We start from the raw sequence: 17,899 nt of genomic DNA, 5'->3' as shown, positions 1-17,899 counted from the left end.
ATGGTATGCGATGCTCGTAGACGTGGTTTGGGTTTGAGTGAAATCCATGATAGATGGGAGTTTGTTAATTAATGGTTCAACTTAAGGTGGCAACTTAAATTAACATCTGGGTGGATTGAGGCACCTGGGGAACCCAGTGTTGTCTGTATTTTTGGAAATGCCGGAGTACCCGTGTGATCTTCCTATGGACCGCCACCCAGGCTCAAAGGGAATTGAGATGATTCATGCTAGAAACTTCCGTGTGCAGCCACAGGCTATTATGGGCTCTAGCATAGTTTAGTAAGTTACATGATGCTCTTGAAGAGGCAGGTCAGCAGTTAGTGGGATGTAGGTTTGGTATGGTCTGTCCGGAGTAGAGAGTTAATGTTTCTGAAAGACTGCGTCTCGTTCATCCGTTTCTCAAACACCTTGTAGTGCGAGAAATCCAACGGAGGCGATCGAGTCTTGGGGGGAAAAGTGCGCAAACATCTGCAGAGTGTATAATCTAATCAAGGTTAGCCGTGTCCCAAGTTATGGACAATTCTTGAGTATCTAGTATTTGGGTTATCACATGTATCTCATCATTCTTAAATAATATTGTTGGGATGTTAATCACTTCAATTGGGATTGAGTTGGAGGAATCTTCTCAATGATGATTCAACTACCATGATAGTTAAATTAAAATCTATTCCTTTGTTGTAGGGAAAAATTGGCTTTTCGCAAAAACTATAACCATAGAGCTTTCCACCAGCCAAATATGCATGTAGTGATAGCATTATTGTGTTCCTGCTCTACTATGTTACTTTGCCAGCATATTCCATGTGCTGACCCGTTTTCGGGCTGCAACGCGTTATGTTGCAGACTTTTCAGACAAGGAGTAAGGTTCGTTAGGTCGTTGCCGTGCAGCTCAGCTATGTCGTTGGAGTTGATGGACTCACTTTATCTTCCAAGCCTTCCACTGTTATCGTATTAGATGGCCTTAAGCTATATTATTGTAATAAGTTCTCTTTGGAGGCATTCGATGTAATAAGTGTGTGATTGCCACTCTGTTATAAATCCTTCGAGTATTGTGTGTGTCAACATTACCGATCCAGGGATGACACTAAAGCACAGAGACTTGGCCATCTCAGGTCGGGTCGCTACAGCCGCACCCCTCCCGATCAACAGGACCCCCGTTTCGACCGTAGGAGGTCCATTTCGTTTGTTTTGCGGTACGCCACACCCCTCCCGATCAACAGGACCCCCGTTTCGACCGTAGAAGGTCTGTTTCCTCCGTTTTGCTGTACGCCACACCCCTTCCAATCAACAGGACCCCGTTCCGAACGTAGGAGGTCCGTTTCCTCCGTTTTGCGGTACGCCAGGCCTCGTTTCCATCGCCTGTTCCGTCCAAGCCCTCCCGATGAACACGACCACGCATTCCGTTCCGACCCAACCGGTTGGCTCCCAGGCGTTTCGTTGCCTCCCCATGAACACGACGCAATCCGTTTCCTCCCCATGAACAAGACGCATTCCGTTTCCTCCCCATGAACACGACGCATTCCGTTGCCTCCCCATGAACACGACGATGACGTTGTTTCTCTGTTCCGACCCAGCCATGTACACGAGCTCTGGCCGTACGTATGCGCGAGTAGGCGTTCGAGACGCCGCCCGTATGTACACATACGTGGCCGTATTTTCTTTCTTGCACCCTGGCCGCTGTACATACGTGTACATGCTACGTGCGTGCCTCTACTACGACACGTACGCGCCTCTACTATGACACGTGCGCGCCTCTACATCCACCAGTATATATGTACATACATGTTCGCGACCAGAATGACAATGCTACGTACGCTTCGACCAGGTGGGTCCCGACTGTCAGGCACTTCCTTGCCTGCGAAGATGTAGCTGATGGGTCCTAGCAGTCAGGGGGGCGAATCATTTTTTTGCCCGGACGCACTTCCTTCCATGCGAAGATGTAGCTGGTGGGTTCCAGCAGTCAGGGGCAAATGTTTTTTTCATGAAATACGGTGGCCCGTCTGGTGGGTCCCCACTGTCAGGTGGAGTAATAATTATTTTGCACGTAATAAGGAGGCACTTCCTTGCTGCGGCCGTGGACTCAGCTGTCAGCCTTTCCACGTTCAGTCCACGTCCAATGGAATCCGTTCCTTGACACGTTGACCATGCCGTGCCGAGAGCACCATGGCGGTGGATGATGGTGAGGCCTAGGAAGGGGACGACGTGGAGCCGAGGAAGACGCGGCAGTGGATGCCCACACGTAGAGGAGTACGAGGGTTCACTGATTCGCTGCGGTTTGAGGCTGTCGTCGCCGCAGAATAACAGGGAGTGTGGGTGAGTAGAGGGATGGCCTGGCCAGCGGTGGGAGTAGTAGGGGCGGTGAGGCCTCCGCCGCATCGCAGCCGGCCATGGGAGGCAGGAGCACGAGGCACGACCGACACTGGTTTGGTCGGCTAGAGAAAGAAGACCAGAGGTTGAAGAAGCACTACGGCCGTTGGATGGACATCATACGGTCACTAGAGCTAGAATCATGCATATTGACTAAGTTGACAAAGCCCTCCATCCCCGTCAACTTAGTAGGCCCACAAGTCAGCCTGCCACTATACTGGGTCCCAGCTAACAGGGGGAGCATTAATTTTTGTGTGCATAATAAGGAGGCACTTCCTTGCATGCGATATAGCCGGTGGGTCCGAGCTGTCAACGGCGGCAACGTTTTATTCGCGAAATACAGAGGCCCTTTCGGTGGGTCCCTGATGTCAGGTGGAGGAATCATTATTTTGCGCGTAATAAGGAGGCATTTCCTTGCGTGCGGCCGTGGACCCTGCTGTCGGCCTCTCCACGTACAGTCCACTTCAGATGGCGAGGCCTAGGAAGGGAACAACACAGAGGTAGGGAAGACTCGGCAGTTGTTTCCCGCGCGGAGGGGAGTACGACTGTACGAGGGTTTACTGGTTCGTCTGCCGTCGCCGGAGAATAACAGCAGGTGTGGGTGAGTAGAGGGATGACTAGGCCAGCGATGGGAGTACGGTGGGGCGGTGAGGCCTGCGCGGTAGCACAGCCGACCGCGGGAAGGAGGGAGCAGGCGGTCCTCCCGCCGGCGCTTGTTTGAGCGGCTGGAGCAGGAAGAGCAGAGATTGAAGAAGCACGACGGTCGTTCGATGGACATCCAATAGTCACTGCTTCTGCGTCAACCTTTTTTTAGGAAAGCCTCAAAAATTTGGAAAACAGCATACAACCCATTTGCTAATTCTTAAGGTTTCTTTTGGAGCCCATATTCTTTTTGTTAGCATTACAGCCCATATTGTGGCCACGGTTAAAAAATTATACGAAATTTTGCATATTTCGGTGTGGTCCGAACTGTTTTTAATCCCGAAATTTCGACTCACATTCAAACTGATTTTAAAAATAAATGTATATCAATATAAAATCCAACAACTTCTCCACACATAAAAATTAATGTAATTTAAAATCTCGAAATGAAAAAAAAGATATTTGAAACTAATTGCCAGATTGATGTGTTTAAAAATGTACAGCCCATTTCTCATTATTGATGGGCCATTTTCTCGGCCAGCCGAATGAAAGCTCTCCTCGTCTTGAAAGATTTGCAGCCCAACAGGCCTGACAAAGCGACTTACTTGGAAAATCACAAAAAAACTGGGCTGTGGCCATGGACCCAGCTGTCAGTCCATTTGTTTTTTTAGTCCATTTGGTGCGCTGGGTGAAACAATGATGGAGCATCTATGCAGCCTGTTTAAATCCCATTTGCATTTTTCTCGAAATCCATGGACTTGCTGGGCTGGGTGAAAATATCATGTTGGGCTAGACGAAGAAATGTTATAAAAACATAAACACATGATTGCACGTCAGTAAAATCTTTGTAAGCTTATGTATGCAATCAGTAGGAGTTAACTTGCCAAGTTATATATAAACAATTATTATTATTTTGTAAGAACTTTCAACTTACGAAATAAAATATCATTTTAATTTGATGAGTTAATAGTATGTGGGGTATTATTATTTTTTAGGCTAGACGTGGGACAGTTGAGTTGGCTCTAGGGGAAAGTACTGGGAGAAAACTCAGTTTACATCGAAAAGGAAAGTGGGAGAAAATTCAGAGACCTGCTGGGTCCACCTGAGGAGGGGAATATGTTGGGAGGAAGGAGATTCAAAGCACGGCAGCCGAGTGACCTAGTTTTTTTATGGACAAGTGAACTAGTTTACATACATAAGCAAATAGCCAATAAAAAAAGCAATCAGGTTAATGGGTTCTTAAAAGAAATATTTCGGACAAAATAGATAATTACTACACATAGGCTAATGCATGAAACACTCAGATGATAAAGGTACTTATAAACAGATAAAGTACAACATCTAGACCTTCCTGGCACGCTTGATCATGACGCTGCGTCTGTTCGTGTACTCGTGGGTTACGGGAAGCAGACACGCCCTCATGTCCAAGATCTGCCTGTACATGTCGTAGCATGCGTATGCATCCTTGGCCGCGTAGGTTATGTAGGCTAGATTCAGAGGTGCCTCCCACGTGTTCAAGTCGTCTTCTTTCATGTTGGCGTATCAGGCGTCGATGATGGTCGCAGCGAGGTCGACCACGGAGTCCTTCTCCTGCCCGTTGCTGATGATCTTGTATTGCTTCTAGATGTCGACAAGCTTGTTGCACCAGATGGCCGAATCGTCGCATTCTTCCTTCTCTCCACCGTAGCGAAGGTGCAGTCGGTGCTGCCGATGAAACGGGCAAATGCTCCAGAACGTGGTGCAGCCATAGGACCGGGGCGAGGCAGAGCTTCACCGAGTCCGTATCGTTGGTGTACATCACATTCAACTTGGTGCAGCCATAGGACTGAACGGAGAACTAGGGGAACTCCTTGTTGAAGTCCATATGCAGCAGGCTCACCCCTCGGATCACCATTGGAGTCTCTCCGAGTGAACGAGTGTGTAGGCGGGAGCAACAGTTCGTTTTTCAGCTCTTGGGGAATTGGATTCTACAGTAAGCTGAGTGTCTACAGGTGACAATAGTTACTACTCCTCCCTCGTCTGCTGCACGCCCGGCAGAAGATGCACCCTCGGCCACACGTCGGTTCACGAGCGGGTCTGTATTGGTACTGTAATAATAGGAGTTAGTGGTCACTTTACTTAAATTTAATTAGCTTTAATAGAAATTTGTACTTAAAACAAGCAATGCATTCGCTTGTTCTATCAGTGCCACGGGATCCACATGCACAACAATGAGAATTATTATTCTCAGGACGCACACGATCAACACATTTGTCGCACTGTCACAAAGATAATACTACCATGTTTGAACTGTTTGTTATGGTTGTTGTCCTCTACATCATCATGCCATGTTTCCCAGCTTGCAAGATTCAAAACCAACAAATAAGATCCAAATAATAAGTAAAACAAAGATGCCTACACACCTCATTGATTTGCAGCTTGCAAGATTCAGAACCAACAAATAAGATCCAAATAATAAGTACAACAAAGATGCCTACACATATCACTGATTCCCAGCTTGCAAGATTCAGAACCAACCCATTAGAGCCTTTTGATAAAGTGAATATCGGGATTAAATCCATCTTGGCTAGCCATGTCATACAATCGAAGAACTTGGCGAATGCTCTTGACCGTCACAACATCTGTAGTTGAGTATTCCTGTTTGCACAGCACAAACAAGGAGACTGGAGAGCATGATTTCGCTTTAATAGCGGCCTCGTTGAACTCAACCTCCAGCTCTACTTGGATGAGGTCTGCCTGGAGTTCCATGATTCAATTCATGCGCCTTTTTCTGCAGTTCACCTGAAATGAAGCAAAGATTGCATCATTCAGCTAGCAAGAAGTACTTGCTCTTGTGAGCTGGCAGGTTCTTCTTTAGTAGTTGCACTAAAATTGAGGAACATTAAGGTTGGCTGTCCGGCTCATGTAAGGTGCAACTATAATTTTCTTATCCTTTTGTGCAGTTCCACTAAAATAAAGTGCCATTGTGGTGATAGTGACGGCTCCATCTTGCAAAGGCTAATAAATGTTGCACGAGATTTCCAGCAGAACTTGACGGAGATTTTGGAAACTCCAATCACCATCTTGTGTAGTTCCACCAAAATTAAGAGATGTTGCCCATGTGACATTTTAGTTGAACAGCACAAGACACTCATTCCAAAAAAAAGTGTTTTGTGCAGTTCACCAAAAGGTCACAATAGCAACAAGGAGAAATGGATATCCTTATCTGCACAAAAAGATAGAAAGTAAACAGTTGCTGGTCAATAAGAATATACGAAACATATACAAAATGAAAAGAAGCATCTTAATTATGTTCATGGCAATCACGGAAGAACAGTAGAAATTTTAAAACGTCAGCAATGCTTCATGTTACCAGAAGCATTCTGATCAACAATGAGATTCCTCAAATATGGGATTACTTTAATGGTGGCATTGCTTGTTTACCACACACAAAGTAAATCAACAGCAGCTAAAGAGTTGGTTTAAGGGCATGGGACCGTGGGGACACCAGGACAATCAGCAGCGTAAAGGAGCAACTTATCATACTGGGGAAAATAGCAGGAGTGCCATTGTACTATGTGAGGGCAGCGAATCTAATCCTGGAGACGTTTTACTATGTGAGGGCGGCAAATCTAATCCTAGAGACCTTTTACTATGTGAGGGCAGCAAATCTAATCCTAGGACCTTTTACTATGTGAGGGCAGCAAATCTAATCCTCGAGACCTTTTACTATGTGATGGCAGCAAATCTAATCCTGGACATACTCTGTTGACTTGTCCACTAGCCGCCACTTTCTATCCTTTTTTCAACCAATGATAAATCTGTTCCTTATCCAGTTTGTAATGCGTTTTCCCATTATTTCCCTTTTCAACCAAGAGACTGGTTGGGTATCCGATCTCTACTACTTTCACCATATTATTTCCTCTTTGAATCAAGTCCTAGATTCATGCTACAACTTTCCCCCCTTTCTTCGTTGTTTGAACAAAGCCCTAGATTCGAATGCATGAAGTAGCTTTACCTCTAATAATACTAAAAATTTAGGTGGCTTTGGAAGAGCTGATGGGAGTAGAAAAAGATACACATGCAGACATGTGGGGAGTTGGGGCAGTAGAGCAAGGCCGCTTTCGAAGAACTTATACCTGAGGGTCACCGGGATGTGGGCGGCGGTAGGTCGGATCTGCGGACAATACGACAGGGAGGAAGAAGGGTCGGAGGACCTCCCGAGCCGGCCATGTGTCTGAGAGAACCCACGGGCAGAGGATCAGGCCCCTCCGGCAGCTGTGGGCACGATGCCCCTTTTAGTCCTCTACACACACCGGCCGGAGGGATCCGGCCGGTTCTGTGACCAGCGGTGAGCAGAGAGAAAATGTCACTACCGATGTCTTGTTTATATCTGGAGAGGATGAGAGAATGAAGAGAGCAACCCTAGTAAAGCAAGCGCTCAGGCCCCTACGTCCATATATAGTGGAGTGATTATCTTTTTTCTCTCCACAACAAGCGTTTTAATTTGTGTACGTGGCATTAAAGAAAAGAAACTCTCTATTTAAGGTGACTACTGTACGACTCCTACTTACTACTAGTAGTACTAAAGTATTGTTCACTTGTGCTCCCCGCCCCTCCATTCATTTAACAACCCCACGGGTGAATAAACATATAGTAAGTACTGTATTTATATAGAACAAACAAGCTCGAACTATTTTCACGTAGTTAAAAGTTGAAGGTGGGGCTTTTCCCGGACAGTACGCGCGGCAATTTTCGGGCAGGGCCAAAAGACTATTTTAATTTATTTTTAAAAAACTTTGAGACGGCCACATAGCATGGAGCCAACCCCAACGATTTTAAGCTTACAGGCACGGTACACACTATCCTAGACTACTATACACATGAAACTGCCACATGAGCGTCCGGGCTGCGCTTGGCTCTTCGCCTCTTCGAGAAGTTGAACAATGATGGAATACTACTGCACTGGAGGAGTACTACAGTACGCTTCTGGCCATCTGACACCGATTGAACTGATGCATGTCCACCGCGTGCGGGAGGGAGAGCGTGTAGCGAAAGCTTCTCCTAGTCTTGCCAGCCATGACGCTCATGGGCGAGGGAGGGACGCTCCTGCCTTTGCGTGTATGACAGGTGGGCCCTACAGGTGTGTGGCCAACCTGTCATACAGCCAAAGGCAGGTGAAGTTAAGTCATATGTCATACAGCCAAACTTCTCGTTGATGTATGAGTTGACGTGACACATCAAAGCACTGCACTCGATATATTTCAATAATTTGCGTGTGTGACTCCCAGATGCAGAAGCAGGGGGTCATCATCCTCCTTTTCGAGAAAAAACAGACGCATGTGTGAGAGGACGAGTGCGTGCGTGCACCTCTTCTCTTCCTGTAAAACGTACTATTAAACTCAGAGTACATGTTTTTGTGGGTGGCACGGTGGTGCGTGCGAGAAGTCCCGAGAGATAGGTTTAATGCATTAATTGCAATGCATGCATGCATGCATAAAGTACATGCATTGGTCAATTTTCTCTTAATACTTGCATGCAATGATTTAATGCACCTTGGAATCTGAACATGTGTTGGGGACAACCAAATTGAGCCTTATAAAATGGAAAAACTAAAATTTTGAGATAAGCCCTATAAAATCGGAAAGGGGGGAGTAGAAAAAGAAGTACTCCATCCGCGAATAGTGCCGCACTTCGAAACTAGAACCGTCAATAAATTTTGAGCTTGCGTCTCGTCACATTCCAAATTACACCATGCTATATTGAATTGCAAACCTGTTCACACCGATCACAACCTAAATGGTTTCCCACTTAGGAGCGTATTAGTACTCGGTTATAAATACTAGTATGCCAAGATGACTGCACATTCCTCCTCAACTCCTCATCCACAAAAACAAACAAGTCATTCAGCATCCTTCCATTGCGTCTGCCATCGCTAGCATGAGTTCTGGGTCGAGAGATCGCCACCAGGGAGAGGCGAGCATGGAAGCGGAAGCACGAGAGATGTCCCACCTCGCTGCGAGAGCAGCCGACATGTCCCGCCACATGGAAGTAGCAGCATAGAGGTCCCGCGGCACCGCTGAAGCATCACGTAGGTCCCGCCGCGCCATCGATGCAGCAGACTGGTCCAGCCGCGCCGCGGAAGTAGCAGAGATGTCCCGCCACGCCACAAATGCAGCAGAGATGTCCCGCCGCGCCGCGGTGGCCTGGGAAAATTTCTTGCGGGCAGGCGACGACTGTTACAGGCACATGCATGCGATCGTCCATAGCCAGATGGATCAGATCTCTGGCTCGGCGAGGTTGCAGGACGACATGATAGCCTCGTTTGAACAGGCTACCGGCGTCATCTGGCAACTAAGGGAGGGCAATGAGAGGCTCCGGGCCGAGCGTGACCTGCTAAGGGAGAAGGTCGTCCGAAGTGCAGACCTGTAGGAGGAGACCAGTGGCTTGTTGAAGAAACTTATGGACGAGAATGACATGCTCCGCAACGAGCGCCAAAGGCTGGTGGAGGAATCCGTGGATGTTCTCAAGTAGCGTCTTGAGGACTCGAAAGAGCTCATCGCCGCTCACTACGGAGACTGGTTTACTAGCTTCTTTTGATGTAATAATCGGTTTAGGATGTGGATTGTGTCGTCGGTTGTGAAATGTTGGGTTCTAGCACGGATGTTTGTCCTTTGTCGGCCTCTTGTGATGTTGCGATTTCAATCTGGTAGCTTTTAGTCCTCCGTGTTAGGCTGGAGTTGTGTTGAACTTCTTCTGAATTCTGGTGGTTTTCAGTAATGAAAATCGGAAGGGGCAAGCCCTTCTTTGATCAAAAAAAATTAATCGTCCTTATATATTCATCAGTCTTGGTATAAGTCACAGTAGATGCTATATAGGTCCGCCGGATCTTACATCAAGATCTGTGCTTTCAGATTTTCTTTTTGCTCTCTTAAATCTCAGTCGAGTGAGACATAGCCACACCATTAAATAGAGGCTCGAGCGCCGTTAATGGAGACCTTGGGAGAGAGGTGGATGGCAGATGGAGGTCAAAGGGCTCTCCTCCCGATAAGCACGCGCAGGGGTCTGATCACACGCCTCTCTTACTCAAATAGCTACCCTGCACGGTGCCTCCTAGCTAATAAAAAATGGGGACGCGTGGCGGCACGTAAATGGTACTAGTAAGTAGAACGCCCACGGTTTCAATAATACTTGTGTTTCCGATTGTAACGTGACAGCACTTGTTCCAAAATGACTTTGTTGATTGTTAATGTGTGCGCCTTCGCAAATCGGACTGCAAATTTACCACAACATGTTGGTGCCATGTCATGGCACCAAGCCAAGTTTCATTATTTTCATGCGTGTTTTGGATTTACAGGAATTAAAAAACTAAGTTTCTCAATGTTTCCAACCCAGCCACGACGCCCAGAATTTTGAATTTCATTCCCATTTCTTGCATGGAGCCTAGAAATTTACCAGAGGACACACATGTGATTTTTCAACCAACTTTGGTGCACTGGAACATGTGCTTGTATTTCAAATTTGAATTATGCACACAAAGGTGACACGTTCCCTCCCAGAACCACGAGCCTTCTTGAGACAAGCTCCGATTTGCAAGAAGCTTATACCAAAATTTGTTCCTATTCGGCCAATTTTTTTACCACGGCATGGTACTACCATGACATGACACCATGCCAAGTTTCATGATTTTAAAACCAAGTTTCTCAATGTTCTCGACCGAGCCATGATGCCCAGATGTTTGAATTTTATTCTCATTTTTTGCATGGGACCTACTCCATCCTTCCATCTATATAGGGCCTAATGTGTTTTTCAAGACGGCCTTTGACTATTGACAAGATTAATAGCACATGAGATGTATACTATGAAAATTATATTATTGGAAGCTCCTTTGACACACAAAATTGAAGGTATGCTTTGTGTAAGTTGCATGTCATTTATTATTGCTCCAACGTTTCGTCAAAGTTAGCCTCGAAAAACGCATTAGGACCTATATAGATGGAAGGAGGGAGTAGAAATTCACCCGAGGACACAAATGTGATTTTTCAACCAACTTTGGTGCACGAGAGCATGTGCTTGTAGTTCAAATTTGAATTACGCACATTAAATGACCAAAAAATCAACTAATGTGTAAATAAGGCCAAACGAAGCCAGAATAATTCCAAAATTTAACAGGGCACTCATGTAGTTCTATGTTTCCTTTGTAAATAAACTCAAGGGGGATAATGTATATCGTTTCGCACTCAAAGGTGGCACATTCCCTCTCAGAACCACGAGGCTTCTTGAGAGAAGCTTCGGTTTGCAAAAGCATATACCAAAATCTGTTCCTATTCGGCCAATTTTTTTACCACAACATGGTAGTACCATGACATGACATCCAGGCCAAGTTTCATGATTTTCAGACGTGTTTTGGATTTACAAGAATTTTAAAACCAAGTTTCTCAATGTTCTCGCCCGAGCCACGAAGCCCAGATGTTTTAATTTTATTCTCATTTCTTGCATGGGACCTAGAAATTCACCCGAGGACACAAATGTGATTTTTCAACCAACTTCGGTGCACGAGAGCATGTGCTTGTAGTTCAAATTTGACTTATGCACATTAAATGACCAGAAACTCAATTAATGTATAAAAACGACAAATGAACACGGAATAATTCCAAAATTTAACAGGGCACTAATGTAGTTCTATGTTGCCTTTGTTAAGAAACTCAAGGGGGGGGCAGCGTATATCGTTTCACACTCAAAGGTGGCACGTTCCCTCTTAGAACCACGAGCTTCCAAATCGTCCCAATTTTTTACCACAACATGTTAGTGCCATGACATGACACCATGCCAAGTTTCATGATTTCCACGCGAGTTTTGAATTTACATGAATTTAAAATCAAAGTTTCTCGATGTTCTCGGCCGAGTCATGACGCCCAGATGTTTGAATTTCATTCTCATTTCTTCCATGGGACCTAGAAATTCAACCAAGGACACACATGTGATTTTTCAACCCACTTTGGTGCACCGGAGCATTTGCATGCAATTCATATTTAGATTATGCACATTAAAAGTCTAGAAACTCAATTAATGTATAAAAAGGCCAAATGAACTCGAAATTCCAAAATTTAACAGGGCACTCATATAGTTATTTGTTGCCTCTTTAAATAAAATCAGGGGGAGGCAGCGTATATCGTTTCGCACACAAAGGTGACACGTTCCCTCTTGGAACCACGAGGCTTGTTGAGAGAATCTCCAGTTTTGCAAGAGGCTTATTCCAAAACTTGTCCCAATTCACCCAAAAATTATACATATGAAAATAGGGTTTAGATTATCCCAAACATCTCGCTACCTAGACCAATAATGTACTATGATTTGAATTCAACATAAAATGGATACAAATATTTGGATTGGAGAGCGTATGGTACATGTAGTTCATAGTGAAATATGATTACTGCTATATGTATGTTTTTTGTTATCAAGATAATATTTTAAATTATTGTATAACTTGACAACAATCGTATTCAAATAAGGAAAATTGATTCAAATTTAGTCCATATGGTAGACGACAATATATATGTTCACATGGTGGAGTAAAATGTTCATATATGATGGAAGATCAAAATGTACGACTACATCAATAATAAACTGCAAGGTCACCTAACGATATATTCGAATTCAACATAACGTGGATTCAAAAATTGAAATTCAAGATCATGGCATCCGTAATCATATAAAAAGGGACATTACTCTTTCTTTGGTGGGAATTGATTTGTTTTTTGTTGTTGTTGAGGGAAGTGCGAATCGATTTGGTACTGTGCAGGGTAATCTTTTTCTCTCGATTTTTTTTTACATTTTTCAATGGCATCTATAGCAATATAGTAAAAGGGGACATGACTATCTTGTGTCTTGTATGAATTGTTTTTTACACGTTAAATTTGTTCTGCTGAACAAAGAATCCGCACCTTGTTATCCCGAAATTTTCAAGCTCGAGTATCTTTCGTCTCTCCTGCTTTGAAACTCCCGCTTATTCAACCCGCGCCGCGCCTTGTTATTCCGAAATTTGGACGCGCGCGAGAACTCCCTCCTCATCCAAAATCGCTCCCGCAGCCCAGACACGCGAAGTCCCCCTTCTACCCCTTAGCCGGAAATGAAGCTCCACGTCGCGGTGTCAAAACCGGTGGGGGTACGCTGGTAACTTACCCTACATTTCGGACAAGCGCGTCCGTAAGCTTGGCTGCCCCCTCCCCTTCACCCCCCATTCGTACACCGAGGCCGCCAAAACCAGCGAAACCCCACGCTCCTCCATCGGCCTCCCGACCGCCGCCCAGCCAGAGACTCTTCCCCAACTACGTCGTCCATCGCAACAGCTCGCCGTCCCTCTCCACCGCACCGGATGAGGATCCGTTGTCGATCTCGTCATCCCGCCGGATCAGCCGCCCCGTCCTCCACCTCCAAGGAGCTTCCCCGACGTTCACCTCGTCTATCGCGCCACCTCAATCCCCACAGCACCGTCTTGACCTGCCCCACCAGAACTGCAGCACCCTCACCAATTCCTCCGATGAAGCCGAGGCCAACTCGACGCCACCAAGGAGGTTCTGCACTCACCGCTGCATTTTATCTTTTATTTGATCTCACGGGGCTGCCGGTGCTCGATACCGAGCAAACTTGGCGTGTCTCCATCGACGGCGCCGTCACCTGCCACATCATCCATGGCGTCTCTCCCCCAAGTCGTTGCTTCCTCGGTGGCGACTTCCACAACGGCACTAGCTGCATCTGCTCCGGCTCTCGCTCGCGCTACGGCTCTGTTCTTGTTGTCGGCCGCGCTGCTGCACTGCTCCTGCTTTCGTTCATGCTGCTGCTCTGCTCTTGCTCTCGCTTGCGCTGCTGCTGCTATTGCACGACCTCCGGCAGCTACAGGAGTTGCTGCTTTAGCACTCGCTCGCGGTGCTACTACATGACTTGCTCTCTGCTAGTGTGTTCCCTGCTCGAGCATCTGCTGATTTAGATCACTACTTTTCTACTACTAGTGCTCGAACACCCTAAACATCTATTGCAATGCTATGTTACTAGTTCAATCAGTTTCGACCGTAAAATTCAGTTTCGACTGTGAAGTTCATTTTCTTCAGTTAAGTTCAGAATCAATAGTACTTATAGCATCTGTCGGAGTGGCCGTGGCGCGGCTGATGCGTTTTACATCTAGCACTTTTTGGTGATGTATTTTACATTATCTATTACAAATGATATTAGGGTCCCACTTCAGATTAACGTTGTCTGTCTTGTCATGCTTCAGCCTCGTCGCCGTACACCTTAACGGAGCTGCTCCAACGACGGAACCGTCCATCACAGCGGAGCAGTACCCTCGGCGCCGTTTCCAGAGGCCTCGGATCTTCTTCCCCGCCTTCGACAGTCACACCAACATCATCACCATCCTCCACGCCCAACCCAATGATGCCGAGGTCCACAAGGCTATGCCAAAGAGGTTGTACACTCGTCGCATCACTTTGTTTCTCCATTCCTCTGTTCTTCCAATTCATGTGAGCCAAACACCTAGGTTGACTGAAATCCTATGTTTCCAAATGCTCTGTTTTGCACGGGCATTCCTATCCTATTCCTGTGTTTTTCCTGTCCCTGCATTTATAGAATCCTCCAATTCTAAGGAGCCCTTACAGATTTACTTCATTTTCAGACAGGCGTCAAAGAAAACTCTGTGTGTTATGTCCTGCTCCTGCCGTGCCATCATCCACCCCACCTGAGGTGCACCATCCACAGAAGAATTCACTGCAGCAGAGATCCCCCCTGCAGACTTCCTTTCGGTGCCTTAGATCATCTTCCCCGTTGCCGGCAGCCACGCCAACTGCATTACCATCATCGACTGAGCAGGTGAACCTGAGGACTACACAGTTCCGGAAGAGAGGTCGCAGTCTTTCGTGTTTGCTTACGTTATACATCGGTTATTATTACCTTCTACTTTATCGTTCAATCTTGAGTTTTGAATTGCCCATGGGTCTCATATCGAGCCAGCAATGAATAGTATATGTCTACTATCTGGTTCATCTAGGGTCTTCTATGTGGTTCATGTTGGGTACCCCGGGACTCTTCTGGCCCAACTCTTTTACTCCATGGCCTTCTTCTGGTCCAAAAGTAAGTTCCGTGAAGTTTCAGGTCAATTGGACTCCATTTGGTTTTCCTTTTCTGTGATACTCAAAAACAAGGAAAAAACAGAAACTGGCACTGGGCTCTAGGTTAATAGGTTAGTCCCAAAACTCATATAAAATAGCATATAAATGCATATAAAACATCCAAGGTTGATAATATAATAGCATGGAACAATAAAAAATTATAGATACGTTGGGGATGTATCACACACCCATACGCGCATAGTCGCTACTGCCCTAAGGCAAGCCCTGCCTCGCAAGTATACTATGCTTCACCACCTCCATTCCACCATCAATCCACCAAAGCAGGAGTAGGGTTTTACGCCTCGCGGTGGCCCGTACCTGGGTAAGTTGCTTGTGTGCTCTCTATCGCGCTGCCATACACTATTCTGCTCTTTGTGCAACGCGATGTCCCCCTGCCAAACCACCAAGGGGCCTCCTGGTCCCATAGGTGGCCGCGGAAATCCCGCGACACACTACTAGTTGGAATAGTTTCTACCCACTTAGTAACATAATCAACAGCAACTAAAATATGTGTATACACATTAGACGAAGGAAAAGGTCCCATATATCAAAGCCCCAAACATCAAATGGTTCTATAACAAGTGAATAATTCATAGGTATTTCCTGACGTGTACTAATAATGCTAATTCTCTGGTATTCATCACATGACAAGACAAACTTATGAGCATCCTTGAAGAGAGTAGCCCAATAAAAACCATATTGCAATACCTTGTTTGCAGTTCTATCTCCAGCATGGTGTCCTCCATAATACTCGTAGTGGCACTTGCCTAGGATATGTTCCTATTCATGTGCAGGTGCACAATGTCTAATAACACCATCTACTCCTTCGTTATAAATGTGTGGGTCATCCCATGTAGCGACCTGATCCCAATGGACTGTAGTCTTTGTGCTCAAGTGTCATCCATGGATCGATATTGCTGACACACACAATACTCGAGGATTTATAACGGAGTTCAATTACACACTTATTATTTCAAGTGTCTCAAATAGAGCAATTATTACAATAATATGGCCATCTAATTAAGATAATTGCGGAAGCCTCGAAGATAAATGAGTCCATCCAACTCCATGACAAAATTGAGTTCACGACAATGACCTATCGCACCTTACTCTTCGTCTGAAAACTCTTCAACATGATTGGGTGTAGCCATGTAGGTCAGAAAATGGAATATGCTGGCAAGATAACACTATAGAGCAATGAACAAATAACAGCTATCACTACATGCATATTTGGCTGGTGGAGGCTCTATGGTTATCATTTGCAGAAAGCTAAATTTTTCCTACAACAAAGGAATAGATTTTACTTAACTATAAAGTTTATGTCATTATTAAGAAGGTACCCCCAACTCAATCCCAAAATAAAATTTAATAACCCAACATATTCATTAAGTATAGTGATGAGATCAAACAATAATTCAAGTACGAGATACTCAAGATGTCCATAACCGGGGACACGGCTAATCATGATTAGTTTGTACACTCTACAGAGGTTTGAGCACTTTTCCCCACAGGACTCGATCTCCTCCATTAAGTTTCTCGCACTTCAGGATGTTTGAGAAACGGATGACCGAGACATAGTCTTTCCGAAGAGGTCCCTTAACAGATAGATAGGCCGGTACACCGACAATTCCCCTACATCTGCTAGCCCATCATGGAAAGGATTCCCACAACTTAATCAACTATGCCAGAGCCCATAATGTCATGTGGCTGCACATGGAAGTTTCTAGCATGAATAATCTTATGATCCCTTTAAGCCTGGGTGGCATTCCATAGGATGATCACACAGATTCCCAGAGATCTCCTAGGACAACACTGGATTCCCAGGTGCCCACAAACAATCCACCCAGATGTGTTTTAAAGTAGCCACCTTATGTTTCCCTTAGATAATATTACTCTCACAGCTTTCATGAATCTCTCATACCCAAAACCACGTCTACGAGCATAGCATAGCAATATGAGCATAACGTATAATACCAGGGGTTGATAAAATACAATAGGTTCCTACCTCATCAACTACTTAACCACACCCACATGTTCACAAACCTACTCATGCAATGTTTGAGGACTGAGTCTAATGCACAAAAACTGGGTAATAAAGGGATATGATCAAAGTGTTACTTGCCTTGCTGACTATCAAAAAACCCTAGAGATTCGTAGTAGCAAGCCTCGCACTCCGGAAACTCTATCGTAAACAAAAAATAACATACGTAACCACTCAAACATAACATGCAAAGGTTAAACCAGGGGAAAAAGATATAAATAGAAAGTACAAGTGAAGAGCTTCGATTTGCAAAAAGAATCAATCGAATCGGAGCTACGAAACACAAACTACGATCAAAAGAAGTTCAAATTCAAATCTGCATGAAACCAAATTTTAAATATCCAAAAACATGTTCAAGTCGTTTTTATGGACACAGGGGAACAATACTAAGAAATTGGCGTTGGTTTCGTTGGATTTGGATAAACAAGCAAAAAGTAGTGAGGGTTTAAAGATCAGGGACTAATCTGTAAAAAAACTAATTGTGGATAGGTCCCTGGCCGAAAAATAAAACTATAAAGAAAATTCTAACGAACGAACATTCGCTAACAGAATCTTACAAACGAAAACATTCACTAAAAGATCTAAATGAATGAACGTTCGCTAATTAACTTAACCTAATAAATAAACCGATCTAAAAACAGAAACTAAAAAAACTAGGGCGGTTTATGGCTGTTTTACCGGCTCAGGAAAAATAACCGGCGGCGGCAACTCC

This window comes from Triticum dicoccoides, chromosome 5A (genome assembly GCF_002162155.2).
Source record: "Triticum dicoccoides isolate Atlit2015 ecotype Zavitan chromosome 5A, WEW_v2.0, whole genome shotgun sequence".
Taxonomy (NCBI): Eukaryota; Viridiplantae; Streptophyta; class Magnoliopsida; order Poales; family Poaceae; genus Triticum; species Triticum dicoccoides.
Note: the sequence above shows the minus strand (reverse complement) of the source record.